Source organism: Triturus cristatus, chromosome 2_2, assembly GCF_964204655.1.
Source record: "Triturus cristatus chromosome 2_2, aTriCri1.1, whole genome shotgun sequence".
Classification (NCBI taxonomy): Eukaryota; Metazoa; Chordata; class Amphibia; order Caudata; family Salamandridae; genus Triturus; species Triturus cristatus.
Genome location: NC_140582.1, coordinates 1,254,978,961 through 1,254,997,834, shown reverse-complemented (window position 1 = coordinate 1,254,997,834; position 18,874 = coordinate 1,254,978,961). Strand labels below are relative to the sequence as shown.

The 18,874-nt window shown below is 54.9% G+C and overlaps 1 protein-coding gene across 4 annotated transcripts in view; it reads right to left on the bottom strand.

Moving 5' to 3' along the window:
- LOC146863540 (uncharacterized) overlaps positions 1 to 18,874 on the bottom strand; it is a 263,370-nt gene that overhangs the window by 230,590 nt on the left and 13,906 nt on the right. The window lies entirely within an intron of this gene.

Here is an 18,874-nt window from a genome sequence, read left to right as displayed (position 1 = left end):
TCCCCCATAGCTCAGACTTCCTTCCCCCACAGCGGACTTCGCCCATGGCTCAGACTTCCCTCCCCCGTAGCTCAGACTTCCTTCCTCCGTAGCTCAGACTTCCTTCCTCCGTAGCTCAGACTTCCTTCCCCCGTAGCTCAGACTTCCTTCCCCCGTAGCTCAGACTTCCTTCCCCCGTAGTTCAGACTTCCTTCCCCCGTAGCTCAGACTTCCTTCCCCCGTAGCTCAGACTTCCTTCCACCTTAGCTCAGACTTCCTTCCCCCTGTAGCTCAGACTTCCTCCCCGTAGCTCAGACTTCCTTCCCTCGTAGCTCAGACTTCCTTCCCCCTGTAGCTCAGACTTCCTTCCCCCTGTAGCTCAGACTTCCTGCCCCCGTAGCTCAGACTTCCTGCCCCCGTAGCTCAGACTTCCTGCCCCGCAGCTCAGACTTCCTGCCCCGCAGCTCAGACTTCCTCCCTCGCAGCTCAGACTTCCTCCCCCGCAGCTCAGACTTCCTCCCCCACAGCTGAGACTTCCTCCTCCACAGCTCAGACTTCCTCCCCCCGCAGCTCAGACTTCCTCCCCCTGCAGCTCAGAATTCCTTCCCCCATAGCTCAGACTTGCTTCACCCATAGCTCAGACTTCCTGCCCCGCAGCTCAGACTTCCTCCCTCACAGCTCAGACTTCCTCCCCCGCAGCTCAGACTTCCTTCCCTGCAGCTCAGACTTCCTCCCCCGCAGCTCAGACTTCCTCCCCCGCATCTCAGACTTCCTCCCCCGCAGCTCAGATTTTCTTCCCCTGTAGCTCAGACTTCCTCCCCCGCAGCTCAGACTTCCTTCCCCTGTAGCTCAGACTTCCTTCCCCCGTAGCTCAGACTTCCTTCCCCGTAGCTCAGACTTCCTTCCCCCGTAGCTCAGACTTCCTTCCCCCGTAGCTCAGACTTCCTTCCCCCGTAGCTCAGACTTCCTTCCCCCATAGCTCAGACTTCCTTCCCCCATAGCTCAGACTTCCCTCCCCCATAGCTCAGACTTCCTCCCCCGCAGCTCAGACTTCCTCCCCCACAGCTGAGACTTCCTCCTCCACAGCTCAGACTTCCTCCCCCCGCAGCTCAGACTTCCTCCCCCCGCAGCTCAGACTTCCTTCCCCCATAGCTCAGACTTGCTTCACCCATAGCTCAGACTTCCTGCCCCGCAGCTCAGACTTCCTCCCTCACAGCTCAGACTTCCTCCCCCGCAGCTCAGACTTCCTTCCCTGCAGCTCAGACTTCCTCCCCCGCAGCTCAGACTTCCTCCCCCGCATCTCAGACTTCCTCCCCCGCAGCTCAGATTTTCTTCCCCTGTAGCTCAGACTTCCTCCCCCGCAGCTCAGACTTCCTTCCCCTGTAGCTCAGACTTCCTTCCCCCGTAGCTCAGACTTCCTTCCCCCGTAGCTCAGACTTCCTTCCCCCGTAGCTCAGACTTCCTTCCCCCGTAGCTCAGACTTCCTTCCCCCGTAGCTCAGACTTCCTTCCCCCATAGCTCAGACTTCCTTCCCCCATAGCTCAGACTTCCTTCCCCCATAGCTCAGACTTCCCTCCCCCATAGCTCAGACTTCCTTACCCCGTAGCTCAGACTTCCTTACCCCGTAGCTCAGACTTCCTTCCCCCGTAGCTCAGACTTCCTTCCCCTGTAGCTCAGACTTCCTTCCCCCATAGCTCAGACTTCCTTCCCCCATAGCTCAGACTTCATTCCCCCATAGCTCAGACTTCCTTCCCCCATAGCTCAGACTTCCTTCCCCCATAGCTCAGACTTCCTTCCTCCATAGCTCATAGCTCAGACTTCCTTCCTCCGTAGCTCAGACTTCCTTCCTCCATAGCTCAGACTTCCTTCCTCCATAGCTCAGACTTCCTTCCTCCATAGCTCAGACTTCCTTCCTCCATAGCTCAGACTACCCTCCCCCGTAGCTCAGACTTCCTTCCCCCGTAGCTCAGACTTCCTTCCCCCGTAGCTCAGACTTCCTTCCCCCGACTCCCTTCCCCCGTAGCTCAGACTTCCTTCCCCCGTAGCTCAGACTTCCCTACCCCCTAGCTCAGACTTCCTTCCCCCGTAGCTCAGACTTCCTTCCCCCGTAGCTCAGACTTCCTTCCCCCATAGCTCAGACTTCCTTCCCCCGACTCCCTTCGCCCGTAGCTCAGACTTCCTTCCCCCGTAGCTCAGACTTCCTTCCCCCGTAGCTCAGACTTCCTTCCCCCGTAGCTCAGACTTCCTTCCCCCTGTAGCTCAGACTTCCTTCCCCCTGTAGCTCAGACTTCCTTTCCACGTAGCTCAGACTTCCTTCCTCCATAGCTCACACTTCCTTCCCCCATAGCTCAGACTTCCTTCCCCCGTAGCTCAGACTTCCCTCCCCCGTAGCTCAGACTTCCTTACCCCGTAGCTCAGACTTCCTTACCCCGTAGCTCAGACTTCCTTACCCCGTAGCTCAGACTTCCCTCCCCCGTAGCTCAGACTTCCCTCCCCCGTAGCTCAGACTTCCCTCCCCCGTAGCTCAGACTTCCCTCCCCCGTAGCTCAGACTTCCTTCCCCCATAGCTCAGACTTCCTTCCCCCATAGCTCAAACTTCCTTCCCCCATAGCTCAGACTTCCTTCCCCCATAGCTCAGACTTCCTTCCCCCATAGCTCAGACTTCCTTCCTCCATAGACTTCCTTCCTCCATAGCTCAGACTTCCTTCCTCCGTAGCTCAGACTTCCTTCCCCCGTAGCTCAGACTTCCTTCCTCCATAGCTCAGACTTCCTTCCTCCATAGCTCAGACTTCCTTCCTCCATAGCTCAGACTTCCCTCCCCGTAGCTCAGACTTCCTTCCCCCGTAGCTCAGACTTCCTTCTCCCTTAGCTCAGACTTCCTTTCCCCGACTCCCTTCCTTCGTCCATAGCTCAGACTTCCTTCCTCCATAGCTCAGACTTCCTGCCTCCATAGCTCAGACTTCCTTCCCCCGTAGCTCAGACTTCCCTCCCCCGTAGCTCAGACTTCCTTCCCCCGTAGCTCAGACTTCCTTCCCCCGTAGCTCAGACTTCCTTCCCCCGACTCCCTTCCCCCGTAGCTCAGACTTCCTTCCCCCGTAGCTCAGACTTCCCTACCCCGTAGCTCAGACTTCCTTCCCCCGTAGCTCAGACTTCCTTCCCCCGTAGCTCAGACTTCCTTCCCCCGTAGCTCAGACTTCCTTCCCCCGACTCCCTTCGCCCGTAGCTCAGACTTCCTTCCCCCGTAGCTCAGACTTCCTTCCCCCGTAGCTCAGACTTCCTTCCCCCGTAGCTCAGACTTCCTTCCCCCTGTAGCTCAGACTTCCTTCCCCCTGTAGCTCAGACTTCCTTTCCACGTAGCTCACACTTCCTTCCTCCATAGCTCACACTTCCTTCCCCCATAGCTCAGACTTCCTTCCCCCGTAGCTCAGACTTCCCTCCCCCGTAGCTCAGACTTCCTTACCCCGTAGCTCAGACTTCCTTACCCCGTAGCTCAGACTTCCTTACCCCGTAGCTCAGACTTCCCTCCCCCGTAGCTCAGACTTCCCTCCCCGTAGCTCAGACTTCCCTCCCCCGTAGCTCAGACTTCCTTCCCCCATAGCTCAGACTTCCTTCCCCCATAGCTCAGACTTCCTTCCCCCATAGCTCAGACTTCCTTCCCCCATAGCTCAGACTTCCTTCCCCCATAGCTCAGACTTCCTTCCTCCATAGACTTCCTTCCTCCATAGCTCAGACTTCCTTCCTCCGTAGCTCAGACTTCCTTCCCCCGTAGCTCAGACTTCCTTCCCCCGACTCCCTTCCCCCGTAGCTCAGACTTCCTTCCCCCGTAGCTCAGACTTCCTTCCTCCATAGCTCAGACTTCCTTCCTCCATAGCTCAGACTTCCCTCCCCGTAGCTCAGACTTCCTTCCCCCTTAGCTCAGACTTCCTTTCCCCGACTCCCTTCCTTCGTCCATAGCTCAGACTTCCTTCCTCCATAGCTCAGACTTCCTGCCTCCATAGCTCAGACTTCCTTCCCCCGTAGCTCAGACTTCCCTCCCCCGTAGCTCAGACTTCCTTCCCCCGTAGCTCAGACTTCCTTCCCCCGTAGCTCAGACTTCCTTCCCCCGACTCCCTTCCCCCGTAGCTCAGACTTCCTTCCCCCGTAGCTCAGACTTCCTTCCCCCGTAGCTCAGACTTCCTTCCCCCGTAGCTCAGACTTCCTTCCCCCGTAGCTCAGACTTCCTTCCCCCGTAGCTCAGACTTCCTTCCCCCGTAGCTCAGACTTCCTCCCCCCGACTCCCTTCCCCCGTAGCTCAGACTTCCTTCCCCCGTAGCTCAGACTTCCTTCCCCCGTAGCTCAGACTTCCTTCCCCCGTAGCTCAGACTTCCTTCCCCCGTAGCTCAGACTTCCTTCCCCCGTAGCTCAGACTTCCTCCCCGTAGCTCAGACTTCCTCCCCCCGACTCCCTTCCCCCGTAGCTCAGACTTCCTTCCCCCGTAGCTCAGACTTCCTTCCCCCGTAGCTCAGACTTCCTTCCCCCGTAGCTCAGACTTCCTTCCCCCGTAGCTCAGACTTCCTTCCCCCGTAGCTCAGACTTCCTCCCCGTAGCTCAGACTTCCTCCCCGTAGCTCAGACTTCCTCCCCGTAGCTCAGACTTCCTTCCCCCGACTCCCTTCCCCCGTAGCTCAGACTTCCTTCCCCCGTAGCTCAGACTTCCTTCCCCCATAGCTCAGACTTCCTTACCCCGTAGCTCAGACTTCCTTACCCCGTAGCTCAGACTTCCTTACCCCGTAGCTCAGACTTCCTTACCCCGTAGCTCAGACTTCCCTCCCCCGTAGCTCAGACTTCCTTTCCCCGTAGCTCAGACTTCCTTCCCTCGTAGCTCAGACTTCCTTCCCCCATAGCTCAGACTTCCTTCCCCCATAGCTCAGACTTCCTTCCCCCATAGCTCAGACTTCCTTCCCCCATAGCTCAGACTTCCTTCCTCCATAGACTTCCTTCCTCCATAGCTCAGACTTCCTTCCTCCATAGCTCAGACTTCCCTCCCCCGTAGCTCAGACTTCCTCTTCCCCGTAGCTCAGACTTCCTTCCTCCATAGCTCAGACTTCCTTCCCCCGTAGCTCAGACTTCCCTCCCCCGTAGCTCAGACTTCCTTCCCCCGTAGCTCAGACTTCCTTCCCCCGTAGCTCAGACTTCCTTCCCCCGTAGCTCAGACTTCCTTTCCCCGTAGCTCAGACTTCCTTCCCCCGACTCCCTTCCCCCGTAGCTCAGACTTCCTTCCCCCGTAGCTCAGACTTCCTTCCCCCGTAGCTCAGACTTCCTTCCACCTTAGCTCAGACTTCCTTCCCCCTGTAGCTCAGACTTCCTTCCCTCGTAGCTCAGACTTCCTTCCCCCTGTAGCTCAGACTTCCTTCCCCCTGTAGCTCAGACTTCCTGCCCCCGTAGCTCAGACTTCCTGCCCCCGTAGCTCAGACTTCCTGCCCCCGCAGCTCAGACTTCCTGCCCCCGCAGCTCAGACTTCCTGCCCCCGCAGCTCAGACTTCCTCCCTCACAGCTCAGACTTCCTCCCTCACAGCTCAGACTTCCTTCCCCGCAGCTCAGACTTCCTTCCCCGCAGCTCAGACTTCCTCCCCCTGCAGCTCAGACTTGCTTCACCCATAGCTCAGACTTCCTGCCCCGCAGCTCAGACTTCCTGCCCCGCAGCTCAGACTTCCTCCCTCACAGCTCAGACTTCCTCCCCCGCAGCTCAGACTTCCTCCCCCGCAGCTCAGACTTCCTCCCCCGCAGCTCAGACTTCCTCCCCCACAGCTCAGACTTCCTCCCCCGCAGCTCAGATTTTCTTCCCCGTAGCTCAGACTTCCTCCCCCGCAGCTTAGACTTCCTTCCCCGTAGCTCAGACTTCCTTCCCCCGTAGCTCAGACTTCCTTCCCCCGTAGCTCAGACTTCCTTCCCCCGTAGCTCAGACTTCCTTCCCCCGTAGCTCAGACTTCCTTCCCCCGTAGCTCAGACTTCCTTCCCCGTAGCTCAGACTTCCTTCCCACGTAGCTCAGACTTCCTTCCCCCGTAGCTCAGACTTCCTTCCCCCGTAGCTCAGACTTCCTTCCCCCGTAGCTCAGACTTCCTTCCCCCGTAGCTCAGACTTCCTTCCTCCGTAGCGGACTTCGCCCATAGCTCAGACTTCCCTCCCCCGTAGCTCAGACTTCCTTCCTCCGTAGCTCAGACCTCCTTCCTCCATAGCTCAGACCTCCTTCCTCCATAGCTCAGACTTCCTTCCCCCATAGCTCAGACTTCCTTCCCCCATAGCTCAGACTTCCCTCCCCCGTAGCTCAGACTTCCCTCCCCCGTAGCTCAGACTTCCTTACCCCGTAGCTCAGACTTCCTTACCCCGTAGCTCAGACTTCCTTACCCCGTAGCTCAGACTTCCTTACCCCGTAGCTCAGACTTCCTTACCCCGTAGCTCAGACTTCCTTACCCCGTAGCTCAGACTTCCCTCCCCCATAGCTCAGACTTCCTTCCCCCATAGCTCAGACTTCCTTCCCCCATAGCTCAGACTTCCTTCCCCCATAGCTCAGACTTCCTTCCCCCATAGCTCAGACTTCCTTCCCCCATAGCTCAGACTTCCTTCCCCCATAGCTCAGACTTCCTTCCCCCATAGCTCAGACTTCCTTCCCCCATAGCTCAGACTTCCTTCCTCCATAGACTTCCTTCGTCCATAGCTCAGACTTCCTTCCTCCACAGCTCAGACTTCCTTCCTCCATAGCTCAGACTTCCTTCCTCCATAGCTCAGACTTCCTTCCTCCATAGCTCAGACTTCCTTCCTCCATAGCTCAGACTTCCTTCCTCCATAGCTCAGACTTCCTTCCCCGTAGCTCAGACTTCCTTCCCCCGTAGCTCAGACTTCCTTCTCCCTTAGCTCAGACTTCCTTTCCCCGACTCCCTTCCCCGTAGCTCAGACTTCCTCCCCCCGTAGCTCAGACTTCCTTCCCCCGTAGCTCAGACTTCCTCCCCCCAGCTCAGACTTCCTCCCCCAGCTCAGACTTCCTCCCCCAGCTCAGACTTCCTTCCCCCTGTAGCTCAGACTTCCTTCCCCCTGTAGCTCAGACTTCCTTCCCCCTGTAGCTCAGACTTCCTTCCCCCTGTAGCTCAGACTTCCTTCCCCCTGTAGCTCAGACTTCCTGCCCCCGTAACTCAGACTTCCTGCCCCCGTAGCTCAGACTTCCTGCCCCCGTAGCTCAGACTTCCTGCCCCGCAGCTCAGACTTCCTGCCCCGCAGCTCAGACTTCCTCCCTCACAGCTCAGATTTTCTTCCCCTGTAGCTCAGACTTCCTCCCCCGCAGCTCAGACTTCCTCCCCCGCAGCTCAGACTTCCTCCCCCCGCAGCTCAGACTTCCTCCTCCCGCAGCTCAGACTTCCTCCCCCCGCAGCTCAGACTTCCTCCCCCCGCAGCTCAGACTTCCTCCCCCCGCAGCTCAGACTTCCTCCCCCTGCAGCTCAGACTTCCTTCCCCTGCAGCTCAGACTTGCTTCACCCATAGCTCAGATTTCCTTTACCCATAGCTCAGACTTCCTCCCCCCGTAGCTCAGACTTCCCCCCGCCGTAGCTCAGACTTCCTATCTCAATAGCTCAGACTTTCTCACCATAGCTCAGACTTCCTCCCCCGCAGCTCCAAGGAAATGGCAACGCGCTCAGAACAATCTGCAGGAGGCATGAACTCCTCAGTCTTACCCAGCACAGTGACCTGAATGGCTGCAGCGGTCACTTCCCTTTCCATAAGTGGAGAGGTGATTGAGGTGTGATCGAAGCGAGGCCGAATAAATCACAAAAATGATCAACAAAATGGTCTCACCATTCTTCATAAACAAGGTCAAGGCAGTGACCTGTATCATGAGCAGCAAAGGCGTCAAGGACCTATAGATCTCTCTGCTCCCTTCCTGAAAGGACATTTACCCTTATTCAACAGGTATCAGCTCGGACCATTCAGGGTTTAAAGCCTCTACAGCTGGACTCATCCTGCAATGCCCAGGGGCCCAAGTAACATCCTCCCAGAGATGCTACCAGACTCCGGGGAGAGACGCTGCCAGACTCCGGGGAGAGACGCTGCCAGACTCCGGGGAGAGACGCTGCCAGACTCCGGGGAGAGACGCTGCCAGACTCCGGGGGGAGAAACGCTGCCAGACTCCGGGGGGAGAAACGCTGCCAGACTCCGGGGGGAGAAACGCTGCCAGACTGCGGGGGGAGAAACGCTGCCAGACTGCGGGGGGAGAAACGCTGCCAGACTGCGGGGGGAGAAACGCTGCCAGACTGCGGGGAGAAACGCTGCCAGACTGCGGGGAGAAACGCTGCCAGACTGCGGGGAGAAACGCTGCCAGACTGCGGGGAGAAACGCTGCCAGACTGCGGGGAGAAACGCTGCCAGACTGCGGGGAGAGACGCTGCCAGACTGCGGGGAGAGACGCTGCCAGACTGCGGGGAGAGACGCTGCCAGACTGCGGGGAGAGACGCTGCCAGACTGCGGGGAGAGACGCTGCCAGACTGCGGGGAGAGACGCTGCCAGACTGCGGGGAGAGACGCTACCAGAATCAGGGAGACCCACTACCAGACTCAGGGAGTCCCGCTACCAGACTCAGGGAGACCCGCTACCAGACTCAGGGAGAGATGCTACCAGACTCAGGGAGAGACCCTACCAGACTCAGCAGACCATGAGAGAGACGCTACCAGACTCAGCAGACCTAGAGAGACACGCTACCAGGCTGGCTCAGGGAGAGACGCTAACAGGCTGGCTCAGGGAGAGACGCTACCAGGCTGGCTCAGGGAGAGACGCTACCAGGCTGGCTCAGGGAGAGACGCTACCAGGCTGGCTCAGGGAGAGACGCTACCAGGCTGGCTCAGGGAGAGACGCTACCAGGCTGGCTCAGGGAAAGACGCTACCAGGCTCCGGGAGAGACGCTATCAGACTTCGGGACTTCTCTGTTGGAGCTCACATGTTGGGCCAACACCTGTGTGGCTTCCTGAAAGAGGGAGGGGACACCTGCTTTCAGAACAGGCCCCTATTGTATCTTTCCTGGGAGTCGTGAGCACATCTTCTGAACAGGGTAGAAAGTTGTCTCTGTGACAGGACCCCGTCTACAACCAGTATGGGCATAGGGAACTGAAGGCAACCAAGTACAACTTTGTTAAAGTTGCACATTGCAGATTGTTACATTAATTTCGACCTGAGAATCAAGTCGGGTTCAGTGTAACGAGTTGCTGGATACCCTGGAGGACCCACTTTGGTTGCATCATTACAGAGTTAGCACAGCTGAGGGGTCGTCATGCAACTCTGCACTTGCTAACTGGGAGACCAAGCTTTTCCATAGTAAAACCAACAGTTCTGCATTTTTACTATCAGAGCACGTAAAATGACATGTTCTGCCCATGGAATATGTTTCACTCTGCCTCCCTGCCTTACATTTGGTGACATTTGGTGTTCCTGTGCAGAGTCCAGCTCAAACCGGTTGCAGGGGCTACCAGCCCCTGCTCTGGCGCGAAACTGGACAAAGGAAATGGGTGTAACCACCCCTCTTTCCTGACCCTCCCATAGGTGGGTCCCTAGAGTTTGTCACGAAATTGTGACACGCCGTTTACGTGTCGCAGAAGAGTTGCACAGCCTGATACACATTTGTGAAACATTTAAACACGTAATCAGTGGTGTAGTCAAAGTTTATCCAGTTTATTTCCATAGTTTATCCGTACTTGTCCGTCACGTCAAAGAAACAAAGTTCCAATTTTTCATGCTTTTTAATTGCACTAGAATTGCCCATCCGGGCTTATTCACAGGCACGTAAAGAAACTTCATTCCTCCAGTACATTAATTCACCCAATGCATTTCGGTCATTCTTCGACCTTCTTCAGGGGTATCTACAATTAATTAAAAAATATACGTCAACCCCACATAGTTTACATACAACAATGGTTAAGCACGAACACATGTTTTATCTGCACCCCAAAATTAATGATCTACCCGTCTTAAACAAATAAACAATTCCCATCAATTATTGTGTGCCCCGCCGATTCACCCACCCAAAAGCACTCCCTGTTATTTACACCCACAGTAACCCTCCCCGTGCTTAAAACAAAATGCCTCTCTAATGCCGCTCCAGGTCTAACTCCTAATACCGTAAGCGTTTAACCCCTCAGTTGTACCACCTATCTAACTCATTCCCGACTCCCCAGTTTGTACCTGCGATAACTGTGCAGTTATCTCGATCGGCATAACCACCAAGTTCAAACGCCATGTAGAAACCACTCAATCTACCTACGTACCTATTTTTAAATCAAGCATTTCCTTCTCACCTGTGTTCCCACCTCTCACGTGATTCCCTCGCCCCACCCTCCAAGCAACTCTAAAAGTGATATCCCTAGAGTTTGTCCCACCCCTTCCTTGGGTATAAAATAGGAACCCCTGGCTACAGGGCTTTAGATTTATCTGGACGAAACTCTGATACATTATCCTGGAACTTCGACTATCTACAAGGCGCTAGATGACTGAAGAATATCCCTTGGAGTAAAGGAGTTACTCCGCTGCAAGGCAGGCACCTAAGACGCATCTGACCGGTTTGCATCTCCGAAGCTCCCGCTGGACTCCGAAGAATTTGCAACACAGGAGGTGGGTTCCCAGACTTCCCAGAGGCCGACACGAGCTCCCAGCAAAGCCGAGACCCCTAGCCCTCGTGTGGACCGTGGAACCGGAACCCCTGGACACCGTGCACATTTGCAAGTGCATATGCTTCTCGTCGATCCTTGAGGCTGTGCTTTGGGCTACTTGTAGTCCACACCCCGAGCAGTGTCTCCACCGAAGATTACTGGCCTACACTCACCGAGTGTCCCATGGGCTGGTATTGTGTGATTCCTCTCGAGGTCCCTTCCCTGGTCCGTCGACTGGTGAGTCCCTGTGAAGGCAACTCTAACTTTAATTGGGCTTCCCTGGTTGCTCCAGATGTGCCCTGACTTTCCATCGTTTGTGGAGTTCCCAGGACCCTGCTGGTCCGCACCGAAGCATCTTTTCTCTTCCCGCGTGGGTTGCTGTTGCCAAGGCTTGTTGGGTTCAATCCGAACACCGACACCGCAGCACTCGACATCCTATATGGGACAGCTCAAATCCAGCTCCTGGTCATCATCAATGCCTCCTGGTCCTCGTGGCTGCAGAGTCAAGCTTCACCTCTTCGCACCGGAAACACCCGACATCAGTGGGCATTCGTCTATCGTGCCCCTGGTCACTGGCAAGTGACCCAGACTCTATCCCTTCTGCTTTCAGGTTCTTCTGATCTTCGATCCAGGCGTGGATCACACCGGACACTTTTCTTCTTCCCGGCAGCAGCACTTTGCAGCAGATCGCCATTGAAATCAACGACGATTCACTACACCATTTGACACCTATGCACCCGGCTTCCCTGGGTGAGGTAACTCGAGTACTCCAGTGCTCCCGTGGGTGCTGGCCCTAGAACCCCCTAAGTCTAAAGGGGTTTGCTCAAAGTCCTCTCCTAAGTGTTCTTAACTTCTCAAATTCCAACCGCGAATTTCCCATAGAATAGTACGGGGCACGGGCCTGTGTTCTCACACTGCACGCGTCCCCCGTGGGTCTCCTGTGCCACTACCTTGGGTGATTCCTTGGGGTCACAGCGCAGCGATTCTACGTGCTAGAGGCACTGTGTCAAGTCAAGTCGTGGTTCTTATACCACTTTAATATATGGTTTGGTCCGCCCCTGGGGCCCATTGTATATTGTGCTATTTACTGTCGTTTTAGAACTGTATTATTGTGTATCTTGGACTCTAATCTCATAAAGAGATTAGTAGTGAGTGTTTAGAAATAAATACATATATTTTATATATACCTTGTGTGGTTCTCCTTTCATTTAGTGATTCAAGATGTTATAATCTGGTCAAAAAAGCTGATTTACACTCCTTCAAGACTTAGCTTGAAGGCTGCTCTCCATAGCTGGTATGGACAAATTCTGTAAGCTGTACATGTTTATTTACAGAACTTTACTAAAGATTTTGAGTCACAGCAGATCATTGACCAATGGAGTATGTAGAGTGTGACATTTAGAGGTGGTATGTTTTATAATTGGTGTAAGCATGACTTTAAGGATGTATGCCATTATGACCATCTCGGTAATGTGTGTAGTATATTTTACTAAACTACTGGGTATTGTCCATAGGGCCTCAGAGACGGTGTCCTTACAGCGGCAAATGTGTACCTATCAAACTCTTGACTTAAAATTGCAGGTCTCGTGAATTCTCACTCATTAAGGTGAATTAGAAAATTGTCACCTGGTATACAGTGTTAAATTCCAGTCCAAAATCCGTATTGAGTAGTGTCAAAGTGATTGTATGATGTCGTCAGTGATATCATGAATTAGGTTATTTGAGATGACATGCAACATGTGATGTAACGTGAGGTCAAAAGCAGTGCATGGCAAGGGTGCAAGCAATAGTCCGCTCAGTAAATTATAACTGGTGAATTTCAGAGGTTTTTAAATGTTCGTTTTTACCTTACTTTAACACCTAACTAGAACACCACTTTAATCTTTGTTGTTTTTCAGTAATATATAGATCAAATCCATACACTATTCTAGTCATTTGCGACATTTTTTCCAGCCAGTTGAAGCTGCGAACACTTGTCTGTTTCCTAGAAATTACTCCTAAAAAGGTTTTGGGGCAGGTGCACACTCACATTAGGGGCAGAACAATTCAAGTAAATCAGAGATCGAGAACTGGTCCCTTCCAAACCCAGCTCTGGTGGGCCAGGGTGGTCGCCCATCAGGCAGCAGCACCTGCAGCAATGCAGCACTGGTGGGACAGTATGGTCGCCCATCAGGCAGCAGCACCTGCAGCAATGCAGCTCTGGTGGGCCAGGATGGTCGTCCATCAGGCAGCAGCACCTGCAGCAATGCAGCTCTGGTGGGACAGGATGGTCGCCCATCAGGCAGCAGCACCTGCAGCAATGCAGCTCTGGTGGGACAGTATGGTCGCCCATCAGGCAGCAGTGTCTGCGGCAATGCAGCTCTGGTGGGCCAGGGTGGTCGCCCATCAGGCAGCAGCACCTGCAGCAATGCAGCTCTGGTGGGCCAGGGTGGACGCCCATCAGGCAGCAGCGCCTGCGGCAATGCAGCTCTGGTGGGCCAGTGTGGTCGCCCATCAGGCAGCAGTGCCTGCAGCAATGCAGCTCTGGTGGGACAGGATGGTCGTCCATCAGGCAGCAGCACCTGCAGCAATGCAGCTCTGGTGGGACAGGATGGTCGTCCATCAGGCAGCAGCACCTGCGGCAATGCAGCTCTGGTGGGCCAGGGTGGTCGCCCATCAGGCAGCAGCACCTGCAGCAATGCAGCACTGGAGGGAGCGGGTGGACACCCATCAGGCAGCAGCACCTGCAGCAATGCAGCTCTGGTGGGACAGGATGGTCATCCATCAGGCAGCAGCACCTGCAGCAATGCAGCTCTGGTGGGCCAGGGTGGTCGCCCATCAGGCAGCAGCACCTGCAGCAATACAGCTCTGGTGGGCCAGGGTGGACGCCCATCAGGCAGCAGCACCTGCAGCAATGCAGCTCTGGTGGGCCAGGGTGGACGCCCATCAGGCAGCAGCGCCTGCGGCAATGCAGCTCTGGTGGGCCAGTGTGGTCGCCCATCAGGCAGCAGTGCCTGCAGCAATGCAGCTCTGGTGGGACAGGATGGTCGTCCATCAGGCAGCAGCACCTGCAGCAATGCAGCTCTGGTGGGCCAGGGTGGACGCCCATCAGGCAGCAGCACCTGCAGCAATGCAGCTCTGGTGGGCCAGAATGGTCGTCCATCAGGCAGCAGCACCTGCGGCAATGCAGCTCTGGTGGGCCAGGGTGGACGGCCATCAGGCAGCAGCGCCTGCGGCAATGCAGCTCTGGTGGGCCAGTGTGGTCGCCCATCAGGCAGCAGTGCCTGCAGCAATGCAGCTCTGGTGGGACAGGATGGCCGTCCATCAGGCAGCAGCACCTGCAGCAATGCAGCTCTGGTGGGCCAGGGTGGTCGTCCATCAGGCAGCAGCACCTGCAGCAATGCAGCTCTGGTGGGCCAGGGTGGTCGTCCATCAGGCAGCAGCACCTGCAGCAATGCAGCTCTGGTGGGCCAGGGTGGTCGTCCATCAGGCAGCAGCACCTGCGGCAATGCAGCTCTGGTGGGCCAGTGTGGTCGTCCATCAGGCAGCAGCACCTGTGGCAATGCAGCTCTGGTGGGCCAGTGTGGTCGTCCATCAGGCAGCAGCACCTGCGGCAATGCAGCTCTGGTGGGCCAGGGTGGATGCCCATCAGGCAGCAGCACCTGCAGCAATACAGCTCTGGTGGGACAGGGTGGTCATCCATCAGAAAGCAGCACCTGCGGCAATGCAACTCTGGTGGGCCAGGGTGGACGCCCATCAGGCAGCAGCACCTGCGGCAATGCAGCTCTGGTGGGACAGTATGGTCGCCCATCAGGCAGCAGTGTCTGCGGCAATGCAGCTCTGGTGGGCCAGGGTGGTCGCCCATCAGGCAGCAGCACTTTTTTTTTTATTTGAAAGCTTTTATATAGGGCTGGCTAGAACCAGGGGTATCCGAGCGCTTTACATGAGCATAGACAGTTACAGTAAAAACAGTTGTCCAATAGGATACAACACAGACAGGCAGGACTAAAACATATTAAATTGGCAAATGTGCAAAAAGCTATTTACATGAGTGGAGGCTAACAAGAAAATCTATTTTACACGATAACAAGAACGCAAGTACAGCTCAAAAATTCTAGGCTGGTTGGCGGGAAATGAATAAATTGATTAATATAGATGGGTGAGAAAAATTGAAGGAGAAAGGAAGTATCGTCGGAGGGAGATTCAAGGAGGAGCTAGGGGTAAGGGTAGTAGATAGGGGGAGGTGATAACAGGGTGATAAATCCGAAAGGAGGAGGGAGAGAGGTAAGAATCAGGAAAAAAGTAAAGGGGAACCAGAGTGGGGAAAGTTGAATGTAGGGTCAACAGCGAGGTTATGGACCCCAATATTTGTTGAGATGGTGAAATTTTAGGTCTTTTTTTAAGCTGAGGTAGGAGGGGTTACAGCGCAAATCCCTAGGGAGAGCATTCCAGATGTTCGGGGCATTCCCGGAGAAGGAACAAGATTGTGTGGTTTTCTTTTTTAACAATGGGGGACGAGGAGGAGAGCACTAGTGCTTCTTACAATGGGGGACGAGGAGGAGAGCACTAGTGCTTCTTACAATGGGGGACGAGGAGGAGAGCACTAGTGCTTCTTACAATGGGGGACGAGGAGGAGAGCACTAGTGCTTCTTACAATGGGGGACGAGGAGGAGAGCACTAGTGCTTCTTACAATGGGGGACGAGGAGGAGAGCACTAGTGCTTCTTACAATGGGGGACGAGGAGGAGAGCACTAGTGCTTCTCGTCAGTCGGGAGCAGCCTGCATTTTTGAGTTTGTTTGTAAGGGACAACGGGGTTTGTTGGTGAAGAGCGTTGTGCGTTATGCATGCAGACTTGTAGGAGGATCCTCCTTCAACGGGTAGCCAATTGAAGGCTTTGAGGGCTGGGGAGATGTAGTCAAAAAGTTTACAGTCAGTGATTAGCCTGGCCGCTAGGCTGAGCACAGATCTAAGGGGGTGTTAGAAATGGGGGTCTCTAGTTGGCAAGGGCTTGCACCTTTGTGCAAATAGGGACCCTTCTGCCTAGTCAGGGTAAGGGAGTTACACTCCTAAAATAACCCCTGCTCACCCCCTTAGTAGCTTGGCACGAGCAGTCAGGCTTATCTTAGAGGCAGTGTGTAAAGCATTTGCACATAACCAACAGTAATACAGTGTAAGCACTACAAACGGACACCACACCAGTTTAAAAAAATATCCAATATTTTTATATACTTAAGACAAGACCAAAACGATAAAAATCCAGAATACAGTACTTAAAAAACTTCAGTTATCAAAATAACCTTATAAAACAGTTCCTTGATGCAGTTAGCTCCGTCCAGGGCGATCACGGCTGTTAGAAATGGGGGCCTCCAGTTGGCAGCGGCTGGCGCGGGTGTCAAATAGAGACCTTTCTTCCTAAGTCAGAGTAAGGGAGCTACACCCTTTGATAACCCCTGCTCAACCCTGTGGTAACGTAGCACTAGCAGACAGGCTTATCTCAGAGGCAGTGTGTGAAGCATTTATGACCATACACAATAACGCTGGAAAGACGCTACAAAACGGACAATACAAGCAAGTATAGAAAAATAGTTATCTTTATATAGGTTCAGCACGAAACGGAGAAATGTTCAAAAAACCACAATGCACATGATTACAGATTCATTCAGGGCGATAGAAGCACTCGTGCGTGCGGGTGGAACGGGTTTAGTTCAAGATCGGGGGCTAAGCGGCCCGGTTATGCACAATGTACCTGGAATATAAAGGGGGCCCAGCGCACAGCTTCACGGGGAAGGTGCGGGATGACAGGCGGACTCTCAGCGGCCACAGCTCCTCGGCTGCAGTAGTCCGCGGTGTGCACTCACGCTAATCCTAGGACCGGGTTGGGAAGCGACGCCCAGCGGCACACATAGAAGATAGCATGGTTTGTGACGTAGGGGCTAGCGTGGGCGCTCAGCGGCACAGCTCTTCAGCTGCAGCTGCCCGCGATAGCAATAGCAATGGTTTCAGTAGTGAAACAAGGGTGGACACTCAGCGGCACAGCTCCTCGGCCCAAAATAGTGATAGTACTGATTCTCGTAGTATCCTCGTGGTAGGACCAATGCGGGCACAACTCTTCAGCGGCAGCAGCCCACACTAGCGCCAGCAATAGTTTTCGTGGCAAGGTCAAGTCAGGCACTCAGCGGCACAGCTCCTCGACTGCAGCGGTCCACAATGGCGATAGCAATGGTTTTCGTAGCAAGGCAGATGCGGGCACTCAGCGGCACAGCTCCTCAGCTGCAGCGGCCCACAACGGCGACAACAATGGATTCCGCAGCAAGGCAAATGCGGGCACTCAGCACCACAGCTCTTCTGCTGTAGCGGCCCACATGGCGATAGCAATAGCTTCCGTAACAAGTCAAATGCGGGCACTCAGCGGCACAGCACCTCAGCTGCAGCGGCCCACAATGGCGATAGAAATAGTTTCCGTAGCAAGTCAAATGCGGGCACTAGGCGGCACAGCTCCTCAGCTGCAGCGACCCACAATGGCGATAGCAATAGTTTCCATAGCAAGTCAAATGCGGGCACTCAGCGGCACAGCTCCTCAGCTGCAGCGGCCCACAATGGCGATAGCAATAGTTTCTGTAGCAAGTCAAATGCGGCGTTCCCCACAGTAGAACTAGAGACCCTGGATTTCTCCACAAGAGGCCTCACCTGCAAGTAGGATTCCCTTCAAGAGGAATCCGGGCTGCTGACGAATGAAGTCTAATGTCCCTGAGACTTCGGCAGGAGGCAAGCTCAAATCAGGCCCTTGGGTAGTTGCTTCAGTAGATGGATGAACGTTTCAAAGTCCTTTCCCTCTTGTTACGCGGACAGAGGTTCATCTTCGCATCCCGAAGTTACACACCGCGTAGGGGTTTCAGCTCAGATCTTTATACCCCAAAAGTCTTTGTTCTTGAGAAAGTCACAATTCACTCGACCTGGCCAGAACCAGTTTGGTGTCGACTTGGGTCACTTTATTTATGAGGCGGCATCCTCCCTTTCAGGGATAGGGGGCCCACCATCAGACGCACAGTGGGAGGTGGAGCCATCATTCACCTTGCCAGGCACAGCCCTGCTCAGATCAAAGGGGTCACCCCTCCCCATACGTCAATGACAGATTCCTCCATTCGACCCAGGTCGGCCTCAGCCTGCCCTGGCCCTCTAAACCAGACGGCCAATACACATACCAAGAAAACACACAGGAAGGTTTAGACAAAAAGATACCTGCTTTCCAAAAGTGGTAGTTGCACACAGAATATAAAGACAATCACCACTACCAGATGGACGTTAATATTTGAAGCTCAAGCATACCAAATTCGACTTTCCTAACATGTTCCTTGGCACTCCTAAGACTATACTAGTTCATACAGTTAATTTATAATAAGGAGCATTCGCGCTGTGACAATGAATGGCAGTGGCACAGCGCCCAGAGCGTCTAACACCAGCAACCACAAAGGAGACAAAAAGTGACAAAAAATAGAAGGGAGATCTACGCCAATGGTGCCAGGTCTAAGAACGGCGTTGTGAGCAAACAAGTCCAAACAGTTCTGGCTGACCGCAGCGTCGCGGGCCAGCTACGGCGTCGGGAAGACCCGCAAACAGTACCTTTCAGAAATGCAGGGCATCGATGACCTCTCGTTGAGCTTCCGAACACACGGCATTCGCAGGCGTCGGTTCAGAGGTCGGTGCAGGAGTCGTCGAGGTCCCCGAATTCACAAGCATTGCAGATCAAACTCCTCTTTGCTGAAGTCAGGAGCGCTGGCGTCGGCAGGCGTCTGGTACTGCGGTGCGAAGTGCAGCGGTGCGGAATGCGGTGCCCTCAGGTCACGGTGCGAGCAGCGGCTCGGTGGCGTCGTCAGATGGCGTTGTCCGTGAGACCAGGGTCGCAGTGTGAGATGAAGGCGGCGCTCGTCGCGGTGCTGGCAGGTCACGGTGCAAGCAGCGGCAGTGTCGTTGCTGAAGCGCTGTTGTCGGCTGACGAACTGGAGTCGATGGCACCGGCGTTGGTAGGCCAAGGTTGCGGTGCGGGATGAGGGCGGTGCGTCGTGTAACTTTACGAGCGGTGCCCTAGAACACCAGTGCAAGCAGCGGAGTCGATTCCGGCATGGAGCGCCGTCCTCGGGGATCCCGAGGCATCAGCGTGAAGAGAGGCGGTGCGCGGAGCCCACGGGTCGCGGTGCGAGCAGCAGCTCGGTGGCAGCGTCAGCAGGCGTCGTCGGTGAGACCAGGGTTATGGTGTG